Here is a 14,216-nt window from a genome sequence, read left to right as displayed (position 1 = left end):
ATTAAGTGAAGGCTATTTTAAAGAGGTAGGTCTTGCAGGCCCTGCGGAATTGGTCTAAACATCGCAGGGCCCACACCTCCTCTGGGAGTTGATTCCACAGTAGAGGAGCTGCTATAGAGAAGGCCCAATCCCGGGTAGTCTTCAATCTGGCCTCCCTTGGCCCAGGGATATTCAGCTGGTTCTTTCCAGCTGACCTCAGCGCTCTCTGGGGTTCATATGGGGAAAGATGGTCCCTCAAGTAGGCAGGTCCTCGGCCATATAGGGCTTTAAAGGTAATAACCAGCACTTTGTAACGAACTCAGTACACCACCGGCAGCCAGTGCAGTCCGCGCAGCCCCGGCCGTATGTGCTCCCATCTTGGGAGCCCCAACAGCAGCCTAGCCACCGTGTGTGTGAGCTGGAGGCTAAAAATCTGTGAGCTAGCTCACGCTAACTCAGCTTAGAGGGAACACTGCTCCTGACTTGAACACTGAAGTGTGACAGTGAACAAAGCAACATACAGGAGTGAACTGGCAAAACTGTCTTGCCTATTAATGCAAGAAAACTACTAAATATATGTTCAAGAACTGTCAAATGTCCTTGCTGCATACCATATAGTGTACAACCAGCAAAGAAAATACAGGCATACATGAGAGAACCAGAGGGAAAGAATAACAAGAGGACAAATATCCAGCTATGTTACTAGTTAAATGTTATACGGGTGGTAAGAGGGTGATTTATTAAAATAACCCAAGAGGAACAGACTTACTTTATCATAAATTCACAGGTGATATATTTTTCTGTGATGTTAATCAATCACTATTTAGCTTCCATGCTAGAAAAGATACACCTTCTTTTGCTTTTGCTGCAAGGAGAGGAAATGGTTCTTATTCAAAGGTCAGGACTAAAAGTTACAGAAATTTGCATTTTTATGCAGCCTGGATACTGATAATGTAGCACCATATTTAGATCCAGATCACAATTAATGGCTAGGATGATAGAAAGCCCCCTCTGGGTGCACTGTTTAAACAAGGAAATGTCACTGTCTCCTTCAGATGGAACTAATTTGCTGTATGGTCTGATGATGAGGGTCCCATGATACAGAAACATCAAGAGATTTAAAATCTCTAGGACTGAAATTCTTCTAATTTTCCTGGCTAGAATGTCATCCAAGGCTCTCTGTTTCAAACAGTTTAAGACAGGTCATCATAAAGATTATGGACAGGTGAAACACCACACAGATCGTCCAAAGTAAATCTGAGAGACCAGTCTTGACCCAGCAAGCAGGGTAGGTGACAGTCAAGCCAGGACTACTTGGCACATACTGTGCTTTTCAATAATAAAATTAGAGATCATTCATTCACATTCAAAATGCCAGAGCTGTAGGTAGGAGAGCACATCAGCCCCTGGCTTGTATATTCATGTGCAGTGACTGCAGTGGAATCTGCGCATCTTGGATAGGTCTATTCAGTTGTCAACAAAGCCAAAACAACAGCTGTAGCAAGCTCCATTGGGATGTCATGGTGTGCATAAGAATAGGGATGGGAAGAGGTGAATCATCAATATTACAAAGACAGAATGAAACTAATCAGAGAGTATTGCAATATACGAATCATGAATTTGAAATACAAAGTAATGATAATGGTTTAGGTTATGTGCTGTGTTTCTTCAGGAGGTAAGGCTCCGTTCCCAAACTCAGGCTTTCACTGTGTTCATCCCAGTGTGAATTATGGCTCTGCTGTTTTTGGTTCAGTCATTCTAGAGCTAGACAAACATTTGCACTGCTTCTTCAATATATATATTTTAGGCTGTCTGCTTGTAAGAACAGAAAAATGTGCATCCCACTGGCCATTCAAATGAAGTAGCCACATTTCCAAGGACTAGTTATTCAAATTAAAACAGGCTCTTAGTAGGCTTGTAGAGGTATGACACACCCTTTGGAGCAGATGAAGATTTCATCAGGAGTCCATGGGGTCTTGATATTGTGAGCTGAGTCACTGTTCCCTAGTGCAAGTTGCTTTATCTGTCAGTTCAGATCCCTGAAAATGTAGTTTGTTCCACTCACATCAGGCTTACATTGTATTACAAAGGGAAAAGGAATTATAGAGAATTCTTACTGTGGTAGTTGCAATATTTCAATATATTCTGAAATGCTTGGGAAAATTCCATAGAGAATAAATTCAGAAGCATCCCATCCCAAGACTCCAATCTTCAATTTATCAAACAAAAATAAGATGTGAACCTAAATATCCCACAGACCTTTTGTTAGTCTTGCATCTAATTTTCTGATGAGACTGTGGTCCTGTTCACACATGCATATTTGTGTACGTCTATAACTTCAAAGGATGGCCTTGTATATTTGTAAGAGCCCTCACAAATCAAGTTCTATAAATAAAGATTTAATCTCACATCAAACACAACAGATGTCAACATGGGCAGTCTCACATTCTAATTAGAATGATCAAATATTAAATGATCAATTGATGAGGAGTCAAAATGTATGCATGCACCTGTAAATTGGCCTGAAGAGTTGCATCATAGGTGCAATTTTTTAAGAAGAGGGTACCAAAATGTCATATAGGAAGTCCGCCATTCATCAGAGGCAAGAATTATTTTAGTACTTTCAATGATACATTCAGGAGTCGTTCAGGAGTCAGGACATACTGAATTATTTATGGGTTATCAAAATTGTTAGGGTATTTATTTCATTAGTGAAAATGCAGGATCATTGGGTCCAACCATCTGATTAGTAGAGAAATTTGAAATGGAGACTAGAAATGGGAAGCAAAAAATGATTCCTACTTTAGGATATATGCAGGCCATTTAGAAAGCTTAAATCTGATCCACGTATAGCTTAAAATCCATATCATCTATATGGATGATCCATATATAGCTTAAAATAAGCGCAGAGTGAAACTATCCTTAGTCCATAGAAGTCAGATGGCTTGCCAATCCCCAGGTCCCAGTGGGGGTTCTTCCGCTTTTCCAGGCTCCTTCCCACCCCCAGTCAGCTGGCTGGCGGCAGGGAAGCCCCGTCCCTACAGCCACTATGTGACTTTCCACCTCCAGAGGCTTGAGTCTCTGATTGGAAAGGCTTCCTCTTGGGATGGTGTGTCTGTGTTACTTTGAAGAAACTGGCAGCAACTTGTGAGTAGATATGCCAATCCCTCACTTCAGAGTCACCATAACAGAGGGGAGGGGAGGGAAATGTCTGCTGGGCACTTCATTATTCCCTATGTGGAGATTGATTCTCATAGGGTATAATGGGAAATTGATCTAGAGGTATCAAGGGCTCGGGGGGGGGGGGGTTGAAGTAGAGGCACCAAATTTTCAGTATAGCATCTAGTGCCTCTCCCCAAAATACCCCCCAAGTTTCAAAACGATTGGACCAGGGAGTCCAATTCTATGAGCCCCAAAAGAAGGTGCCCCTATCCTTCATTATTTCCCATGGAAGGAAGGCATTTAAAAAAATGCGCTGTCCCTTTAAATGTGATGGCCAGAATCCCTTGGATCTCAATTATGCTTGTCACACCCTTGCTCCTGGCTCTGCCCCCAATTTCTCCTGACTCCACCCCCAAAGTCTCCTGGCTCCACCCCCAAAGTCCCCAGATATTTCTTGAATTGGACTTGGCTATCCTAAAGTTAGTGGGTTTAGAATGGTGTAATTCTGTTGAAGAGTGCACTCAATAATTATTAGGTCTGAAATAGAGGTGCTGTAACTAACAATGAAAATGTGGGACATGATTATTATCTCATATCAGCATTCCAGCATAGAGCAAGCCAAACCACATGCAAAGAAAAACACTTGGTTGTGGTAGTACAATCGCTTCTTCAGATTTGGATGTGGCAAAGGTGGCAATTCCACTTCTAGCAAGGAACATCTACCCATGCTTTCAGAATGCAAACTTTGTTTACACATTTCCACTAATAAATATATAATCTCCACATTTTTCTCTCAGTAAATGAAATAGAGAAGAAAGGCCCATGGACAGTAAGACTGGGGGAAGAGTCTTTATTGTACAATATTGATTCTGTGCTTAAATTTGTATGCTATACATGGAAGAAGAATATTTTCTGAAAAGATTTGTTGAAAGAGCAATAGCTTGTCAATCAATTACACAATGAGCTGAAAACCCAAGAAAAGTGGGAGAATTCATCAACATCACATACTTTTTATCTATAGATGAATGCTACTGTCATTGATTCACTTAATCTTTCATTACCCAAGTCAGTGATAGAATGACTCTCTATTGAACACATCTACCAGGGTAGGTACTCCAAGGACTCAAACTTTCTAGAAATAAGAGCTCAGTTAATCTAAATATTGAGTTTCTGAGCAACTCCATAGATTTGCTTTTCATGTGTTGTTTGGGGGGAAAGGATCATGTGACCTCTATGATTTGTTTGCTGAAGAGATAGCTGTAGGAGCATCCAACAACACAATACAATTAAGGTGGGTAGCAAAAAGTTTGTTCTCATAGAGTGTCTGAAGCACTTCTCTGACTAGTTTTACATGAGACTGGAGCTCTTCAGAATAGATAATGATATCATCAAGGTAAACTGGCACCCCTTTGTATAGGTATTTTCGCGGTACTTCATTGATAAAATTCATAAAAACTCCAGGGGCACCCTGGAGTCCAAAAGGCATGACTAGGTACTTGAATTGGCCCATGGGTGTATTAAACGCAGTCATCCACTCGTCCGCCTCTTTGATGCATACCTGGAAGTATGCATCTCTCAGATCTAGCTTTGAGAAAACTTTGCCTTGGACTATTTAATAAGTCCCATATGAGGGGGAGGGGATAGGCATTCGACACTGATACTACATTAATCCCTCTATAGTCTGTGCAAAGGTGAAGCCCCCCTGTCCTTTTTCTTCTGGAATAACACTAGTGCAGCGTGCGGGGGGGGGGGGTGTCACAGGGCGGATGAAGCCCCTTGCTAAATTTTTCTCCAGGAACTTACGTAATTCCACCTTTTCTTCCCATCTCATTGAATATACTTTGGCTTTGGGCAATGGTTGCCCTGGAATCAGTTCAGTAGCACAGTCCGTATCCCTATGGGGCAGTAATCCATCTTCTTCCTCTTCCCGGAACACCGCTTTGAGATCTTGGTATTCCCTTGGAACGGTTCTCACCTCCTCAATTGTTAGGCAAAGCTTTTCCTTCATGGGGGGAGATTCAGGACACCAGGCTTTCCCCCAGCAATGCGTATCACAGACTGGGTCCTCAAAATCTATGGTGTGCTCCCCCCACCTAATCCGAGGCTCGTGTTTGGCCAGCCAACCCACTCCTAGTACTAGGTTGAAGGAGGAGGAGGGAGCTATTACAAATATTTCACAGTCTCAATGAGTTCCTATTCTCACCGGCACCATTTGTGTTTGCTTTGTGCAGGGCTCCCCTTTCATTACTGTCCCATCCATTTGCTCGAACTGGATGGCTTGGTGGAGGGGGGAGGTCATGAAACCTAGTGTCTCTACCAACTTGGGAGTAATAATGTCTCTAGTGCACCCCAAATCCAACAGGGCCCTCATGTGCATGAAGCGCTTGAGGTTGGGATTCGATAAAGACAAGCAATTGATGAATCAAGTCCCAGTTATTCTCATCTGTAGTGCTGCCGATAGTTCCTCAACCTGTTGCTCTGCGACAGGTTGCTCTTGTTTCTCGCTGGAAGTTCACACTCCGACTCTCCTCCTGATTCCAGGATCAGAATTGGCTCCTCCTCTCATTGGGTGGTGACTGCTACCTTGCTGCATGTTGGCTTCTTTTGGCCTGCATCATCCTTCTTGGACTTGGGAGCATTGGTAGTCTTCGGAGTAAGGGGGGGCCTCAAGGTCCCTCTGGGCATTCAGTGGCTAAGTGGCCCACTTCATTACACCTGAAGGACTGCCGGGGCTTCGGAGTTCTCTCTCTTCCCCCAGGGGTGGCTGTCTTCTTTCCCTCAGATTTAGCCCCAGACCAAGACTTACGCCCCGCCCCTTACCCCCTTGCTGCTGGTGTCATTGGAAGGTGATGCGCTGCATTTAGGTCTCCATTTCCCCGGACAGTTGGATCCACCCCTATCCAAGATGCTGGCATTCAGGCCCTGAACCAAGCCTTAATCTTCCCACAATGTCAAGTCACCAATGCTAACAATAATGAGATCCTTTGTATTTCCAATAGATTCATATACTGCAAATAGGATAGGACATCACTGATGAATCAGTGAGAAGATTAAGAAACAAAAGCAAGGGGAAGCATTATATAGATGGGGAATAGCCGTTAACAAATGGTGGTAACATTTCAAACCAAAAGGTTAAGAGGTTACAATGACATCTATAGCTCACTATGAAACTTCTACAAAGCTCTGGGTAGCTGATAAGGAACCTGAGAAAACGCAGAGGAGGGCTAAAACTTCTACACTCCGCATTCTTCTGTAGACACAACACAGAGAGGGTCAATAAAACATGAGTAATCACACAACAGTTGTAAACCAAATAGGATGAAAGAATGGGGGGACTTGACAGGAGATCTGGGCCCTACCTGAATTATTATTTATTTTTATTTTTATTTATTCGAGATTTATATCCCGCCCTTCCCACGAATGGCTCAGGGCGGCTTCCAACAATTAATCAAACATAAAATTTAAACAATTTCAAGTATAAAACAATTAAATATTTAAACAGTTAAAACCTTAAAAACAGAATATTTCCATTTCCTGTAAACAGATGGCTAGCCAGTTACATCGAGTTGTCATCCTAACTAAGTATAAGCTAGCCGGAAGAGGGTGTCTTACAGGCCCTGCGGAACTGCGCCAAGTCCCGCAGGGCCCTCACCTCTTCCGGCAGCTGATTCCACCATACGGGGGCCATAACGGAGAAAGCCCTTTCTCTGGTGGCTTTTAAACGGGCTTCTTTTGGCCCGGGGATAGTGAGGAGATTTTGTGTTCCTGATTATCATTTCTTAGGGCCCGTAAGACAGAGCTGTTCCACTGGGCCTTTGGTTGAGGCAGCAGGAATCCTATTTCAGCAACTATTCCATCAGTTGGCCTCCCTTGTTGGGACATCATGCTTTACAGACTGTGGTGCTGTCCTATTTATTATTACCATAATTCATTTTGGGCTAAAAACTGCTGTGTCCTGTAAAATGTGCCCTTCCAGCCTGATGATGCATCTATTTGTTTTATTGTTTTATTGTTTGATTTGCTAATTTTATTGTATTGTTTTAAATTTAAATGGTAGTTTTTATTGTTGTTCAGTTCATGTTGTGATCCGCCCTGAGCCCATTATGGGAAAGGGCGGAATATAAGCCTACTAAATAAAAGAAATAAAGGATCAGACAGTAGGTGACATGAAAGACCTCTGCCTGAGACCCCAGAGTGCTGCTGCCAGTCTGAGTAGACATGGCAATACTGACTTTGATGGACAAATTCAGTATAAAGCAACTTCATTGTGTGTTCATTTGGAGCAATAAAATATGGTATGTAGGGGGGAATCATTTCCCATTTCTTCTCTGTACAACCTTCTACATCTTTTATCTATATGTGATTTATTATTTTAAACTGAGCTTGCATTCTTGCAATTAGCAGTCTACACTTCTTAACATGTGCTTCCTTGTATATAATTTCTGAATAAAAAGGTAAAGGTAGTCCCCTGTGCAAGCACCAGTCATTTTTTACTCTGAAGTGACATTGTTTTCACAATGTTTTCACAGCAGACTTTTTACGAGGTGGTTTGCCATTGCCTTCCCCAGCCATCTACACTTTCCCCCCAGCAAGCTGGGTGCTCATTTTACTAACCTCGGAAGGATGGAAGGCTGAATGCCTCTTTATATTTGTTAATGGAACATGCCCTCAGAATTTCTAAGTGAGAGAGAGCTGCATTTTGAGATACGTTAGAGTGAATTTTTAAGGTTCCCTGCAGCAAGCTGTAATAATTGAAAAGCATTATGTGAATGTTATGGACTGTACATAGAACCTTTCCATCAGATTGGCAGGAGCAGACAGATTTATAAAAGTATTCTTAGTGTGAAAACAGTATATATAGCAGACTTCAAGGTTACCCAGTATGCTTGATTGAAAGCATACTTAGGACACACACAAAAAAACCACTTCACAAATTACTTACAGAACTCACTGCTACATGATGTGATTCAGAGAACTATGAAGAAATCCTACTGAGGTTAGTTGTCCTTTTTCACTATTTGCACAACCTTTCTCGTCTTTCTGTTTCTCCTTAAACTATGCTTGATTCCAATGAAGGGGGGTGGCCAGGAACTTCAGCAGTCTCAAAAATGGTAGCAGAAGTTGGGAGGGTGAAGCTATGGTAGGCTCACCACTGGAGGCTGGGAGTCACACCAGCCTGACACCAATGATTGAGTGGCAGGGAGCCACAGGGGACTTGGCAATGACACTAGTGCTTAAGGATGGAGAAGCTGCAGTGTGTTTGTCAGTGGCAAGCACAGGGGAGAAGCTAAGAGAGAAAGAGGGAGAAAGAGAAAGAGAGAGTCATGGGAGGCAGAAACAGAGAAAGTGAATGATGAAGTGAGGCAGGCAGAAAGACAGAAAGAAATAGTGTTGTGTGGAAGTCAGATGAAACTGATTGAGGTAGAAGGCAGAAAAGGAGTGGTGGAGTTGGACAAAAAATAGAGAAATAGTGGTGGGATGGTGAAAAAGAGCAGGTTATAGGGTGGGGGCAGAAAGAGAGAAATAAATATTGATGGATATGGGAGGTAAAAGGTGACGGATAGGGGCATAATTAGAAAGTATAAGTTATTTAATCACAAATATGCAAAATGTAATAAAATCAAGCATAATGTAACAAGGATTAAAAACAGTCATTAAAAAGAGCAATCAGCCTCCATTGCCAGATGAACCACAGTTTCTGTCTCCTTATCACTGCTGTTTCTGTCCACCTGCTCACCACAATCATCATTGCCTAGAAGAGCTAAGTAATCCGGCCCCACCCTGGCCGGGCCACGTAAGTGGCTATGAGCCACAGGGTCGTCATTTGCATCCACAAAAGGATGCAGCTGACTTTCGTTTCCCCGGGCTCCGTGTGCTTCTGGGCGTGGCTGGGGGCTTTTTATAGCCTCAGCCCGCTCGTTGGTTTCAGTTCTTAAAGCTCTCAGCTTTGGACGGAAGCACATTTGCTTCCTTTGGCCGAGAGCTCAAGCAGAGGCTGTTTTTTTGTCCCGGCTTGGAGGCGGCAGCGTCAGAGCGGTCCACGGCGATGGAGAGTGGGCTGCGTCGCCCAAGCTGTTGGCTGGGTTTAAGGGGACCGTTGCGGCTGGGGGGGGGCTTTATGGGGAGTTGTTTCTGGGGGTTGCAGGCTGTGATAAGGGTGTGGGTGAATTTCCCCCCCTCCCTCCCCCTCCTTGTCAACCCCCCCCCTGTTTTAAAGTGCCTGTAGTGGTGGGGGCATTGTTATTATTAGGAAGGGGTGCTGCTGTGTTATTGGTATACACACACACACACCCATTATACATAGGGAGGGATTTGTGTGAGGTGTGGAGGTAGTAGTTATGGCTCCTAAGAAGGGGCAGGGCCCTTCTAAAGGCAAACAGCCTGCGAAGGGACAACGGAAGCGCACTTATCCTGCGCCTTCTGATGAGGAGCAATTAGATAGTGCCGTCATGCGGCAAGCTATAATAGATAGGCTTAGCACTCTGGAAAGGGAGCGGCGAGCTTCTGGGGTGGTTACTATGTGGCAAGGTCAGCGTAGTGCTACTGGGCGGTCGGGAACCTTGACATTCGAGAGAGAGGTGCTGGCAAGGCTTTCTGCTTTGCAGGAGGGTGCAGACTCCAGCAAGACGCCTGACCAGAGCCAAGATGATGCCACAAACAAGGAGGTTGTGCCCCATGAGGACGTGATGGAACAGGATGTCGGTGAAGACAGTCAACTGCCAGTTCAGCTCTCGGGGGTTGTGGTGCCACCGGCAGTTCCAGAAGGTATGGGTGCACTCACACAACAACTCACTACATGGCCCTGGGGACCTTGGGGTCCCGGCCTTTTGCTGGGTCCCAGCGGGATGGGGCAGGCGTCTACTTCATCACAGCAGGGCAGCCATTGGGCTTTTTCACCTCAGGCGGGGCCATCTTGGGCTGCTGGGAGTCATGTTGTGGGACAGTTTCAGGGTGCCTCTGTGGGTTCAAGCCAGCCTCCTTCGGCGGCTGCAGGGTCTGTGGCTGTTCAGGGGTCTCCAGCCGCGCCAGCAGTGGGGGGGGGGTGTTGCCTTGGAGTGGACAGATGGCGATGGGCCAATCATTGGGATGGTCCGTAGTGCATTGTAATCCCTGGGGTTACCCCACTAACCCTTATGGGTCAGTCCTTTTTGTGGCTCTTCCTTTTGGTGATTCAGCAATGCTGTTGGGGGATCACCTGACCCCAGCAACCTGGGAAAAAATTCTAAGGGGTGAGTATGTAGATGTATTTAGTTTATTGCATAGAGAGCTGGAAAAGAAAAGTAAGGAAGAGATGGATGAGAAGGAGAAGCTCAGGCGCAGGAAGATTGATAGGACCTGGGCCAATTGGCTGCCAGGTTTTCTTATATATGCAGGTGTAATTGCAAGGGCGCAGCCTAGTGGGGCCGCCCCACTATTTCAGTATTGTGATATTATATACCAGACGTATTCTGACTTTGCGGGGGCAGCCTGGTTACAATATGATGAAACTTTCCGTATGAGAGCGGCAATTAATCCAATGTTGCCGTGGGACCAAATTAATCAACAGTTGTGGCTACAGCTGATGGCCCCGGCTAAGCCCAATTTAGGCAACAGGTCGGACAGTGGGCACTTAATGCAGAAGCAGATGGTTACCTCAACAGCCCATTCCACGACGGGTCAGCTGGTTCAATCCCGGCTGTTATGTTGGGAGTTCATGGCACAGGGAGTCTGCTCGAGGAAAGCTTGCAAGTTCTGTCATGAATGCTCGTTGTGTGGCGGGTCCCATGCAACTTCGGCTTGCAGTAAGGGCAAGCAGAAGGGAAGCACAAAGCACCCCGGTGGAGGGGGTAATCAGCAAGCTCCTGGCAAAGGGTCCCAGTCCCATTCAACTGAGGGTTCTTAAGCTTTTCTTGGCGAACTATCCCAGGGTTGCCGACAGAGTTTATCTTTGGGAAGGGTTTAACGTGGGATTTAGGATTCCATATCAGGGGCCTAGGGCACCCTGTAGGGCAGCTAACCTTCGATCCGTAGTGGGAATGGAGCATATTGTTAGACAAAAGATAGCGAAGGAATGTGTGGAGGGGCAAGTTATTGGTCTGTTTGAGTCCCCTCCCATTCCATGTTTAAGGGTTTCCCCATTGGGTGTGGTTCCCAAGAAAACACAGGGGGAATATAGGTTGATCCATCACCTTTCATGTCCCAGTGGGGGGTCGGTGAATGATGGAATTCCCGACCATCTTTGTTCGGTTAGATATACCTCCTTTGACCAGGCAGTCAAGGTAGTGCGGGAGTACGACTTAGGCATGGAAATGGCAAAATGCGACATCAAGTTGGCATTTCGGCTATTGCCTGTGCACCTGGAGGATTTTGAATTGTTGGGATTCCAGTTTGAAGGAAAATATTATATGGACTTAGCATTGCCTATGGGCTGCTCTGTATCTTGTGCGGCATTTGAGTGGTTCAGCTCTTTTTTGGAATGGCTGCTGAAGGTCAAGTCAGGGCACAGCAACGTTGTTCATTATTTGGATTATTTTTTGTTCGTTGGCGCTGCTGGGTCCGGGCACTGCACTAGGCTGCTGGAGCTATTTATGAAACTGGCTGATAAGCTTGGTGTGCCCTTGGTGCATGAGAAGACCGAGGGCCCGGTCACTCGGTTAACATTTTTGGGTATTGAGCTGGATACTTGTCAGCAGGCTTCGTGTTTGCCTGCCGAGAAGGTACAGCAGCTGAGGGTCAGGTTAGCAACATTAAAGCAGCAACATAAGGTTTTGCTCTTAGAGTTGCAGCAACTAGTCGGGCATCTGAACTTTGCCTGTAGAGTGGTTGTGCCAGGCAGGGCATTCCTTCGGCGTCTTTGTGATGCCATGGGGGCTCTGCAACTACCTTATCAAGGAGCGCGTATAACTGCTTCTTTGCATTGTGATCTTGAGGTATGGGAGAGCTTTCTTGAGTCATTCGATGGGGTCTCTTTTTGGCGGGAAGATATGAAGTTAGAAGCTGATTTTCAAATATCTTCCGACGCAGCCGGTTCTTTAGGTTTTGGAGTTGTTTTCAGGAGGCACTGGTGTGCCGGGCAGTGTCCTGAGGATTGGCAAAACAGTGGTATTTGCAGAAATTTGACCTTTTTTGAATTTTTTCCAATTGTGGTTGCAGTATGTATTTGGGGTGAGCAGTTGGCCAATCAAGTGGTGCATTTTTGGTGCAACAACTTGGCAGTGGTCCATGTTATTAACTCTTTGTCATCTCAGTCCATTCCAGTTATGAATCTGGTTAGAGTTTTTACACTGCATTGCCTGCGCTTAAGAAGAAGAAGAAGATATTGGATTTATATCCCGCCCTCCACTCCAAAGAGTCTCAGAGCGGCTCACAATCTCCTTTACCTTCCTCCCCCACAACAGACACCCTGTGAGGTGGGTGGGGCTGGAGAGGGCTCTCACAGCAGCTGCCCTTTCAAGGACAACCTCTGCCAGAGCTCTGGCTGACCCAAGGCCATTCCAGCAGGTGCAAGTGGAGGAGTGGGGAATCAAACCCGGTTCTCCCAGGTAAGAGTCCATACACTTAACCACTACACCAAACTGGCTCTCCTAAAAACATTTTGTTTTTAGCTAAACATGTGCCTGGGGTTAATAATGGGGTGGCGGATGCCCTGTCTCGTCGACAGATGGAGTGCTTTCGTCTGTTGGCCCCAGAGGCAGATCCACAGCTGTTCCGGATGTCCCTGGACCTGTGGCAGCTTGGCAGACAGAAGCCGGTAGGGCAATTCTTTTAGCTTTGGCCCCCAGTACACGTAAAGCTTATGAGCGAGCTGCCCTACAGTTTAGGGTATTTAGGAGCTCTGCCAAGCTGGGAGAGTGTTGGCCTATTCTGGTTTCACACCTTATGCAGTTTTGCGTGAATCAAAAAAGCAGAGGATTAATTGTGAAATCTACTAAGGGCCAGTTAGCTGCCTTGGCATTTATCAGTAAAGCGCAAGGGCACCCTTCGGCTACAGATGATTTTTGGGTAAAAAAGATGTTAGAGGGTTGGTCCAGGGAGTGGGGGGAGCGCGTTGACACCCGTCAGCCCATTTCCCCTTCCATACTTAGAGGGCTTGGCGAAGTTTGGCCGGAGGTGTGCAGTTCTGATTATGAGGTGGCTTTGTTCCACGCAGCTGCCCTAACGGCATTCTTTGGCGCCCTAAGGGTATGTGAGTAAGTTGAGTTGTCTCGGAAGGATCATTCTGACTGTGCACTGCAGTGTGGTGATGTAACTTTTAGTGGGGAGCGTGTTTTATTTCAGATCCGGCGATCTAAGACGGATCAAAGGCAGAAGGGCACCACGGTTGTGATCAGCCCCTGTCAGGAGGTGGGTTTATGCCCGGTACAAGCATTACAGCAATATGTGGCTTTACAGGGGCACTCCCAAGGGCCGTTTTTCTGCCATTTGGGGGGGAGGGGCTCACTAAGTACCAGTTCTGGGCCGTGACTGCTTGAGCATTGGAGAAGCTCGGGCTAGGGAAGTTTAAGTTCGGGACCCACTCCTTTCGAATTGGGGCCTCATCCATGGTGGCAGCAATGAGATACCCGGGACCGGCTATCCAGAGGGTGGGTCATTGGCGATCGGCCGCCTTTCGGGCATATGTGCGTCTTTTGTTGTTTCCCTGAATGGCCCTAAGTATTTGGGTTGTATTGTTAATGTTTCAGTGGTTTGACTGTTGTTTCATTACAGGTGCTGTGTCTCGCCAGGGGAGGCTGCGGATCCTCATCTGCGGGCAAAGTATGATATTCTGGGCTGCCCACTTTGCCAGAAGATCGACGGTTGGCTCTCAGTTGGGGCTGAGTGAGTGGGTGGTTGTTGAATGGAGGGTGTGTAGGGGGCTACGTTGGCCTGGCCTTCTGCCCCTGTTGTTTTCTGGAAGGGCCAGTTTGCCACCTCACATACTCGTCATTCACCTTGGTGGGAATGATTTGGGTTTGATGAAGGGGAAGGCCCTATCTTTGCAGGTGGTTGCCGATCTTCGGGCCATCGTGCGGAGGTGGCCCGGGGTCCGCTTGATTTGGTCTGCCATCTTGCCACGGATAGACTGGCATGCTGCTTTGGATCCTGCAGGGATTGAG

The sequence above is a fragment of the Heteronotia binoei genome, chromosome 3 (genome assembly GCF_032191835.1).
Source record: "Heteronotia binoei isolate CCM8104 ecotype False Entrance Well chromosome 3, APGP_CSIRO_Hbin_v1, whole genome shotgun sequence".
Classification (NCBI taxonomy): Eukaryota; Metazoa; Chordata; class Lepidosauria; order Squamata; family Gekkonidae; genus Heteronotia; species Heteronotia binoei.
The sequence above is the reverse complement of the archived record's forward strand: the minus strand, read 5'-3'. Positions refer to the sequence as shown.